This window comes from Belonocnema kinseyi, chromosome 10 (genome assembly GCF_010883055.1).
Source record: "Belonocnema kinseyi isolate 2016_QV_RU_SX_M_011 chromosome 10, B_treatae_v1, whole genome shotgun sequence".
Classification (NCBI taxonomy): domain Eukaryota; kingdom Metazoa; phylum Arthropoda; class Insecta; order Hymenoptera; family Cynipidae; genus Belonocnema; species Belonocnema kinseyi.
The window spans coordinates 92,273,960-92,285,784 of NC_046666.1; the positions used below are offsets into that span (position 1 = coordinate 92,273,960).

The 11,825-nt window shown below is 28.3% G+C and overlaps 1 protein-coding gene across 1 annotated transcript in view; it reads right to left on the reverse strand.

The window, feature by feature from the left end:
• The window catches only part of LOC117182130 (solute carrier family 23 member 2), a 374,004-nt gene that overhangs the window by 105,327 nt on the left and 256,852 nt on the right, over positions 1-11,825 (reverse strand). The gene's annotated exons all lie outside the window — the stretch shown is intronic.

Genomic DNA, 11,825 nt, shown 5'->3' on the forward strand with positions numbered 1-11,825 from the left:
TATGATTTTCGATTGCTAGTATTTTGTTCTTTTCCCACTCTCTTTTCTTACGCCTGTAGAATCTACTTGTATTTTTACAGATTTCAATGTATTTCCTATGGGCAGACACCTACATTACCAACCTCAATTTTCAATTTTTCAGAATTTTTTTTAAATGTAAGAACTTTTTTTGTAAATTAAAGACCGGTCTGAAACTTTAAAAAATGTACAAGAAGAAAATAAACTACGTTTATGTACATCATTTTTGTATGAAATATGCAACAAGAAAATTTCCAAGTCGAATTTTCGAAGTCAAACGAACCTCCCTTTTTATCTCTAAACGTTAGAAAAAGAGGTCCGTTCGACTTCTGACACGGTATCGTAGTCCCACCGCAAGACTCAATTCTATCAGTAGTCGCGATCAGCTGTCTTGTCTATATCTGCTGAAATGTGAGGTCCACGCTGTCAAACTTTGCTGGCGCGGCCTCCCCCTGCCGTTAGTATTTAGTTATGCCCCCCTCCCCCCAATAAAGTAGCCCTAATACTGATTGTGTGTGTCAATAGCGGATCAAGTTGCCAATCTGCATATTTTCATATAACTAGATACGCTTTAAAAAAACGAATTTTGAACAGAAAGTCGAAATCAGTGTGTAAGTAAAAACATTGATTTTCTATCGAAAAAAACAACAATTTTTGACTAAATTCAAGAATTCTCAACCAAAAAGTACAATATTCTACTAAAAAAGAATAATTTACTACCAAAAGAGACGAATTTTTAATATAATTCAAGAGTTCTGCACTCAAAAGTTGAAGTTTCAAGTAAAAAAAATGAATTTTTGAACAAAAAGATTCATTCAAGAGTTCTGAACTAAAAATTCGAATTATCAACTAAAAAGGATGAAACTATACTAAAACGTTGAAGTTTCAACTTGAAAGGATAAATTTTTAAACAAAAAGAATATTTTACTACAAAAAGGAGAATTTTTCAACAAATTCAGGAATTCTCTAGCAAAAAAGTGGAATTTTGAAATAAAAACCTATATTTTGAAACAAAAATATTAATTTAGTACCAACGAAGAAATTTTTTTATTAAATTTCAATAGTTCTGAACCTAAAAGTTAAATTTTAACCAATCGCCCGCAATTTTGAGCGCGCCTAGGGCGCGTGACGGTCGAATCTCGCGCTTCGCGCTCGGACATAATTACACCTCGCGCTTCGCGCTCAGATATTTATTCCTTGCATTTGGAATGCTTGAAAAAAACTTTATCAAAAAGATCTCTTTTAGGTGGCAGTATTTATATGCGTCTTTATATTCTAAATTTTCTACTTAATTAGGTATAGTCAAAGGTTAAGTTTCTCAAAGCTCTGTAGACTTTGACGTACACATTCTCATAGTGACAGTCGCGCTGCGCCCTCGATTTCCGACAAACATTTGTAAACAGGTTGTTGGATTTTTTTTCTCGTAACTTTCGTCGTTTTTCCACAAATTTTTTCTTATTTTATTTTTTTTCGACGTTATTTTTCACGAATAAAACAAAAAGTACGCGTCCTATCAATAAATGATTCTTAACATATGGTAGATCTTTTTTGAGATAACCATTTTTGTTAATTCATCTTTTTTCGTATCCTATATACTTTGTCCACAAAATGGAATTTTTTATTTTCCATAATTCTTTGTGAAATCAAAATTTGAATTTTCGATTTTTGAAGAAAATCCAAAAATTGGTTATGATAATCTTGTAGGGATTCCAAAAATAAATGTTTTTCTTCTTTTGACTTTTTTCATATCGTGCGTTTTTCGGCTTCAAATTTTGATGTTCGGTTGATTAAAATTTTTTTGAAAACGCTATAACTCTGAGAATTTTATTTTTATTGAAAAAAGTCATAAGGATAAATTGTTTGTTTTTTTCATTACTATAAATATCCGTGCATAGAATTTTCAAATTCAGAAAAAAGTGGTCTCAAAAATTTTCAAAATGCGCTCACTTTTTGAATTTTTATCAAAAACGGCTGGTTAACGACCTCGTCCTTTCTTTTAGGACCTAGAAAAAGTGTGCCAAAGATGGATTTTATTCGTTCATTTTTTCGAGAGTTATCGTGTTTACGGACGGACGGCCGGACGGACAGGCAGACAGGCGCCATCATGAAAACCTGATTTTCGGATTCAGGGGGTCTCGAAACGTGGAGATCCGTTGAAAAAGTGTGATGTCAAATTTCTGACAATTCTAATACTTTCTCAATCATAAATGATGAGAATGTAAAAAGACATAATTTTAAATTTGAATAGGTTTGAAATAAAAAGTTGAAGTTTCAAACTAAAAAAATGAAATCTGAAAGCTTCGGAAAACTTCGGTGGTCTTTATTTATATCAAGATCAACATTTGAAAGAAACTGGCGATTTTAATGTTTCCCGTGATTCTTAATTTCATGCATGCGTCGATTTTGAGGTTATATTTATTCAGGTCTATATAATATGGATATTATTACTATCATATTAGATAGATATTACACACGCATACACACACGCATATATATATAAATGTTGATATTATGATTATAAAATATTATAATAACATTAATGACTGATTGACTAACTTTAAATAGAAATAGTTAAACGTTCAACTAAAATAATTTGTTTTCTGCAAAAATAAATGAATTTCGAATAAAATACATGAATTAAAATTAAATTTTCTTAAATTTTTGTTCCAGAAAATAGTTAAATTTTCCAACAAAAGGTTACATTTTCATCAATAAAGCTGAATTACATACTAAAAAAGGCAGTTATGATAAAACACATATATAAATAAAATTTTTAAAAATTAATTAAAAAAGATAACTTTTTAATGAAACATAGTGTAGTTAATACATAATAGAATAGTCAATATCAAAAACAAAAAGAATTTTCTACAAAATATTTAAATTTTCAACGAACACATTTTTTGAAATAAATTGATGAATCATCAACCCAAAAAAACTAAATTTTTAACAAAATAGTTCGACTTGCAACCAAAAAAGATGGAAAAATCGTTAAATTCTTCGAAATCGCTTTAAATTATTAAAATTAATAAAGCATTCCTTGAAATTATTTAGAACATCCTAAAACATTTCGAATCCTTTAAAATCTCATACTAAATTATTGAAATCAATTAATTGAGAATTCCGTGGAATCTATTGAAATATCCTAAGATAAATCAAATCCTTTAAAATCACATATTAAATTACTATGAACAATTTTTAAAATCTTTGGAATCTTTTGAAATTCTCTCAAATTTTTCAAATCAGTCAAAATATTTTGAAATACCTAGAACTTTTTTTTTATATTTCTAAAGTTTCCATACAAAAGTTTTCGATCAATTAGCTCATATTTCTACTAAAGAAATTGATTTTCAATTAAAATGATGAATATTCAACCAAAACAAATTAATTTTAAACAAATAAGTATAACTTTTAACCAATGAATGGTATTCAACCTAATAGATGAATTTAAAAAAAGGTGCATATTAAAGCGTAATACTGGAATTTTTAACCGAAAAGAAGAATTAAAAAAAAATTTTATCCAAATTATTAAAATCCTAACAAGAAAATATCAATTTTCAACCAAAAATGTAAATTCAAAATTTAGGTAGAATTAATTCATTTTCTACCATAAAGATTAATTTTCTACCAAAAAGGCAAATTTTTCACAAAGTGAATAAATTTTCAAACAACTAATTTAATTTCTTACTAAATAAAAAAATATTTAAAAATGCAATAAAAATTATGATTTAATTAGAGTAAAATGAGATAGTCTGGAAAGTCTGCGATGATAGATAAAGTAGAGATCACTTTTCTAAACTGACCCAATTGATTAAAACAAAGAAAATTGGAATTTTACTGCGGTGGAAAGTAAATTCCAGTCAAGTCGCTACCTTCATTTGATTTAGAAGACTTACAAAAATTCAAGTTGAATTGTAATGAATTTTAAAAAATTGGAAAAAAGGTTTAAAATTCCATTGATTTCAATAAAATTAATTTTAAATGGAGTTTAAGAAACACGAGAAGAACTCAGTTATTGTGAACTGAAAACAATTAAAAAATATTTTCAAAAAATTAGAAAAATCTAAGGATATTTGAAAGAATAGCATGAAAAGCAAGAATGTCATTGAATAGAATTGTGTGAATTTAGAAAAATTCAGATGAATTAAACAAATTCAGGTTAAATTAATAAGAATTTTTGGACAATTGAAAATCCCTTCAAATTTAATGAAATCTGATATTTCCTGCAATCGTGGAAAATTTATTTAAACATTTTGGGAGCTTAATCCCTTAAAATTATTTAAACCAATACAACATTGCTTGGAAGTTTTTTAACTTTCGTAGAACTGTACACATTCTGTGAAATCCCTTGAAATTTCTTAAAAATGCCTTGGAATTTTTAAAAATAGCCTAAAATATTTCAAAACCTTTGAATCCCCATTAAGTTACTACAATCAATTGAAAATACCTTGGAATATTTTTAAATACTTTGAAATATTTCGAAACCCTTAAATTCTTTTGAAATTCCTTTCAATTTATGAAAGCTCTTTGTAAAAACTCGAAATTTTAAAAACAACTTTTAAAATCCTTTGGTATCATTTATACAATTATACAAAACCTTCGAAATCTTTGAAAATTCTGGAAAATTTTTAAAGTTCTTCTTTTTTGGTTGTAAACATCCATTTTTTACAAAACCGAACTAACTGAATTTCAATATATTCCAGGCAAACTTACGGCTCATTTACGTCCCAGAATTTATTTTAATCCAAGGACTAAAGCACTCAAATGGGATCACCGATGCGAGGAGCAGGATCATTCAGAGGGATCTTTACGTTTCGGCACGCACAGAATCCGAAAATCATAAAATTTTTCGGTGTCTGTCTCTCTGTCTGTATGTCTGTACGTATGGTAACCTGAATGTTCTAGCCACGCTAACTTTTGAAGATTTATCCAATCGAGTCCGGATGTGATACACTTCTGAAGATCCCTAAAATAAAGGTTAGGTTCGTTCATCAGATATTTCTAAAAAAAATTAAAAAATTGAGAGCATTCTGAAAATATGTTTCTTAAAATTTTATAAATTTTTGTCAAAATTAGAAAAGTTATATACTTTTCAAAAAATAGAAATAATTTTTTTCTTCATAGATCCAAAAATTTTCACCAAATACCAAATATATTTCAAAACTATTCAGGCCGAATTTTTTGATTAACCCACAATTTAAAAAATTAGAGCTTTGTCAAAATTTTAGACAATTTTTTTTTAAGTTTCAGAAAATTTGGTCAATGTCTGATACTTGATAAAAATACTTGCAAATTATCCAAATAACATTTTTAATTGTGGTGAAAATTAAAAAAGTTATATGATTAATTTTCATAATTAAAAAATAGATAGAACTGCTTTGCTGACGAATAAATAAATTTTAAGGGACATTTTTTATTGATATTAAATCTATTTGAAAATCACACCCATAACATTTTTCGATAACAACAAAATTTTTAAAAAAAGTTTAATTATTTTCAAAATTATGAATTTTGAGAGATTCTTTTTTTATATTAGTTAGAAGCTTTTTTAAATACAGTCCAATGATTTTTAATATCTTTTTCGAATTCATACACTTTTTTACATTCTCATTCATGAGAGTGTAATGTAATCGTCAAAATTTTCGATCTCTGGTTTTTAACGAATCTTTACGTTTCGGCACGCACAGAAGCCGAAAATCATAAAATTTTGCCGGTGTCTGTCTGCCCGTGAGTCTGTCTTTCTGTATGTATGTCTATATGTATGGTTACTTGAATGTTGTAGCCCCGCTAACTTTTGACGGATCTGTCCAATCGAGTCCGCATTTCATATACTCCTGAAGGTCCCCAAAATGAACGACAAGTTCGTTAATCAGATATTTCCAACCAAAATTAAAAAATTGAGAGCAATTTTAAATTTCAAAATTTTTTTCTACAAATTTTATAAATTTTTCAAAGTTTCTTATAGATTAGTAAAAGTCTTGCAAGTTATCCAAATAAAATTTTTATTTTCAATGCAAATTATAAAAGTGATGCACTTTTGAAAATTTTGAAAACGTTCAGAAAAAGATAAACAAATATTTTTTTACAAAATTAGAAAATTTCATTTAAAATCATCATTAGATATCAAATATATTTAAAAACTATGTCAGTTGAATTTTTCGATCAGACAAAAAATCAAAAAGTTTGAGCTCATTTTGAATTTGAATACATTTTTTTATGAGTTTTACCAATTTTTGTCAAATTTTCTGGTACGTGTCAAAAGGACGTGCAAATCATCCTGATGATATTTTTAAATTCGATAAAACTTCAAAAAGTTATATGGTTTTCAGCATTTTGAAAATTTTCAAAGAAAGGAAAAAAAGTCTTTTAATGGGTTAATAAATATCAATGGAAATTTCTACTAGATATAAAATATATGTTTTTCGAAACTATTATCATGAAATTTCTTAATTAGACAAAAGTTCCAAAAGTTAGATCATTTTCAAAAATATGCAATTTTGGTTTTTTAAGAGATCCAAAAGTTTAAAGCGTTGTTTTTAGTAGATTTTTATAAGATTTACAAACTATCTTGATGAAGGTTTGTAATTGGACACAAGTTATCGAGCGCAAAATGCGAGTTTCAGGATGAGAATGTAATCGTCAAAGCCGTAGGTGCTTCGAGAACTTTCTTTAAAAACAAATCGAAAAAAATTTAAGTTACTATTTATGGTTCTAATTCCTCAGAAGTTTAAACAACAGTTTTCGATTTAATTTATAGTATTTACGATGTTTAAAAAAATTGATTTACATTGTATGCATTAAACGTTCCAATACGAGAGCCTACCTGCGCCGTTTCCCTTTCGGGGAAGGCGTAACTCATTCGGAGGGGAAAGGAATAATGTGAGAAAGGTTTATAAACTTTGTAGAGTGATCCAGAATTCACATGTTATTTATTTAAATAGCACGGTCGTTCCGCAACACTGCTCCGACCCAGGTTGCTGATCAATCTCTCTAGCAATCACCCAAAAGTGAAGATCCTCACAAAGTCGTTATGTAAGGTTCCCCACTTGGGTCCATTAGTATCCAAGATCTTTTGTTTCAGGCGTCATTAGCTCTACTGACACTCTTATTAATAACTATTTACCGCCATACTTTTCTGTCCTGGCATACTTCTCGAACTTCTTTTACAATTTTGAATAGATATATTGTGTTTACAATATGTACGCCTTTTGACTAGTGCCACCTAGCCCCCCTTATCTCGCCTGAGTAAAAAACTATTTGACACCTAAATAGTTTCCGGGCTAGAAAAGTATTTTGAAAACTAAAGACTTTCTTAGCCAGTATGAAATCTGCAGCATGCTTATAAAAAAAAACTTATTTCAATCATACTTTGCATGTGTGTGATTCATTGGAAGAAATAAGTCTAGAGGAAATATATGCATACGAAATCTAAAAAGGTAAAACTTGTATAGATGCTCAATTTTAAATCAACTGTGAGCGCCTTTTCCCTATGAAATACAACCGCTATGATTTCAAAATACTGTGGTTTACAGCAGACAAAATAAACAACATTGCATGCATGTGATAAAGAATATTTTAATGGAAAAACAACCTGTCACACTTTGCATGTGTGTGACTTATTTGAGGGGCCACGGGGGTCACATCCAGAATTGTCAATATTACGTGAATTCGAGTCGAAATTGAAAATTTTAGTTTACAGTCATAAAATACGATTGAATAATTAATTTTTAAACATTAACCCATAATTCTGTTTTATAGGGTGCCAAAAAACCCATAATTAAAGAATGGGGTTTTGCGAGTTTTTGTCTCTTATTATCATTTTTTTGCCAGTTTTTAAAAACCAAATTGTTTCTAATACATAAAGCTTAACTTTTTGTTTATAATTGGATGTTTAAATAACTCTTTTGACAATTTATTATTGTTTTTTGAAAGGTCTCAAAATAGTGTTAGAATTTCGCGTCTTATTCCGAATTTTTCAACTTTTCAGTTAGAGTGAGGCAATAATAATGATAATTTAACATAAACAATGGTTCAAATCATTGCAATTTTGTTGTAAAGCTTTTTAATTAAAGTCAGGTAATAATTGATGCAAGTGCACGGACATAATTGTTTTAACAATTTATTATTTGTTATAGCTATTTTCTCTAAGTATAATGCTGATAAGCACCATATAGTAAATGTGAAGAATGTTTCAAATGTCTTTTTTACTTCATAAAAATATATTTACAAAAAAGAAAAAAATGCTTTAGAAAATGTTTGTCTCTGAAGCTTATTTATCATTTTTTTATAAATAAAATCCCAAATCAAAGTTACAAATTCCAGAAAAAAATAGATAAATGATGCTTTTTCTGAAATTTGTATATTTTTGTTCACTGCTTACTTAGTAGTGTAATAATTAATGCAAGTGAATAAACATCATGTCTTAAACTATTATTTATAACTATCTTCTCTTGAGCAATTGCTAGAAAATCGCGGTTTTTGTATAAGATTAAATAATTATAAACAACAATAAATTGTTTAAACAGCTAGGTTTGTTAGCTTGCATTAATTATTAGGTCACTAAGTAAAAAGTGGCTAAAAAGTTTAAAATTTATTTTAAAAACTACAAGTGTGTAGCATTACTATAGGAGAACATAGTTATAAACAATAATAATTTTTCTAGATAATTATGTGTGCTAAATTTCAATTATTATCAACCAACTCTAAGTGAAAAGTTGACATTATGGTAATTATTACCTCACTCTTATTAAAAAAATGTCTTAAAAAACTACGACTTTCTAGCATTATTCTAAGATGATATTATTATGAACAATAGTAAATGGTTTGAAAAATTATTTCTGTTAAGTTTAATTGATTATTTCCTAGCTCTAACTGAAAAGTTACAAAATTTGGAAAAGAAGAGACTTTGTAACTCTATTATAAGAGAAAATTGCTAATAACAATAACAAATGGTTTGAACAATTTATTTTAACATTTGCTTATTAGTAGAAATTAGTATATTATATATTAGAAACAATATATAAACATATTGGAAAAAACACAAAAAATAAGAATTACTGACAAAAACTCGAGAAACACCATTTTTCACTTATAGTGACTTTGCGAGACGCTACAAAATAGGTTTACGGGGACGAAATTAAAAAAATAATTCTTCATTTTTATTTCATGGCTAATTGGAATGAGAAATGACGAGACTACTCGATATACCTAACATTGACTATTCTGTCCAAAATTTACAAAGGCGTCTTTTTTATGAGATATACTATTTAACTTTTTGGGGCTTCGGAAACGTGTAAATAATACTTCCTTTGTTAAAAAAAAATCATGATTTTTTTTGTAAATTCCAATAAATATGGAAGCGATATGCATGAATATTCAAAGAAAAAAATTTACCAGTGCATGATGGTACCACTCTACGTGACACCCTTCATTTGATAAATTCCTTATTCCTGATTATCCATGAAATTTGAAATCCATAAAATAAAACAGTTTGCCAAAAATTTCGAATTTCTCGATCTATTCATGAAAAAAGGTTATCGTGAATAACTTGAAAATTTTGGCTTGTAGGGAAGCGTAAATGTCTAGTAAATACATTGTTTATGAGGTTGTAAATAAATAATGGCTCGGCATACCAGAATATATTACGAGAGTAAAAATTTTCATCTTTTTATCTCCTCAATTATTTAATAGAAAGGTTGCTACAATTTTCCGTCCTAAACGCATGAGTACTGTGTGCCCTCCTATTATTTCTTGCATATATTAAATAATAAAACAATATTTTAATTATTTACAATATTCACACAGTTGAATATTAGTTATTTACTTATATAAATATATTTATAATTAAAAAAACGCATAGACGAGGTAGCAAAACTTTAAAATTTTGTATTCTGATGTAACGAAATGAGAAAAGTTCTAAATTCAAAAGTCGAACTCTAGTGCCACCTGTCGCCTTAATTTAAAAAAATGCAGTTACCGACACAGCAGGTGTTACCGATAAAGTAGAACATATTTACCATCAATTACTATTTTTATAAAAAAAAAATCTTTCACAACTCCACGCAAAGATATACACCTTCCTTTTGCGTTAATTAATACACTCCCCAAAATTTTTCCGCTTTTTTTTAACTTTTATTTTTACATATGGGAAAAAATTTCGATCTTGGGACTGGCTTGATCGGTTGATTTGAGTATCACATGCCCTCAAACGATAGATAAAATATAGGAAACGATCTTTAAAAGGATAAAAAGTGATTCAGTAGAAAGGTTAGTTGAGGTTATGTTTGGCAGGTATTAATATTTTCTTTCTTTGCTAACATTTGCTTACATATTAAATGAAGCATTGTTATCGGGGTTTCGAACCTCCTAAATTTTTCGATAAAAATAAAATCTATTTAATACTTTCACTTGAGAACGCAAAACTATTATATTTATGTATTTATAACCAGTATATATGAAAGAAGGAAAATTTGTTAGTACATTCCTTATACCAGGTAATCACTAACAAATGGCTTTTTATTGTCTAAACTTGAAAAAGAGAAGTAGAAAATATAATATTGTTTTATTTTATATTTGTATGAATATTAAATATTTACTCAAACAAAGTTCTGAACTGCAAATCTTGTATAAAAGAAAATATTTATACCTGCCATACAAAACCTCAACTAACGTTTCCACTAAATCATGTTTTTTTCCTTTTAATGGTGGTTTTCTACATTTAGGATATCGTTTCAGTTGCTCAATATTATGCTCTTCTACTGATTCGTGCACTAATTTTGATCCTGGAACATCATCTTCCGTGAGTTTCGCCGAATTTTTAAGCATTTTTTAGAAGATGACGGATGCCAACAGATGCAAATAATGGTCTTGGTCGCCGCACTCTTTGCACGTTTTTCACCGTCTTTTTTAGTAGACTTAAAAATGATCCACGTTAAAAATCTCTGTTATTTACAAATTAATTTTTTGTTTTTGTTTTTATTAACAATATTTTCCATACATTTCGACACATAACTGTTAGAAAAATACGGAAATGACATAAAATTTCGGCACGTGCGCACTGCCGACGTCTAGAATAAAAAGCTCTATTAAAATGAGCAATGGCCATATAACGGAATTTTCAAGAGTTTCACCACTCGGTTTTTAAGGATACATTATATTACAAAACATTAATAAAGATTTCAAAATGTTTCAAGGATTTTAAAATGTTTAAAAGGATTTTGAACATTTTATAAAGGCGTGTTTATCAGATTTTAAATATTTCATAACAATTTCACAAAGATTTTTAAACTTTTAAAAGATGTAAAGGGTTTCAAAGTTTTTGAAAAGGTTACAGTTCACCATATTTCAAAGATTTTTAAACATTTAGAAGATTTGAAAAGATGTCACAACATTTGAGGACATTTTTTTACTAATTATAGATTTCAAATAATTCATTGATTTCAACGAATAAAAAAGATTTCGAAAACAAAGATTTAAGAAAAATTTCCCAAAGAAACCACGTCTAGAGAATTCTTGTGAACACATTCTAGTATCGTGTTACATTCTTTTTAATTCGTAACTAATTATTTATCTGAAATGCGTGGTGAATCCTGGGGAACATAAACTTCTTTCTGAATTAGGTTGTAAGTCTTTTGTGCACGTCATCTGAGGTTCGAAGCTTTTGGCCAATCAGCGCAAGACCTCTAGCGCGGGAGATTTGCAACCCAAATTCAAATCGCCTATATAATACTTTTTTCATTACACCAATGCAAAATGGCTTGAATTGTATGCTGGAGTTTATATAATTATATTCCCTATGACAGCATAGTAAA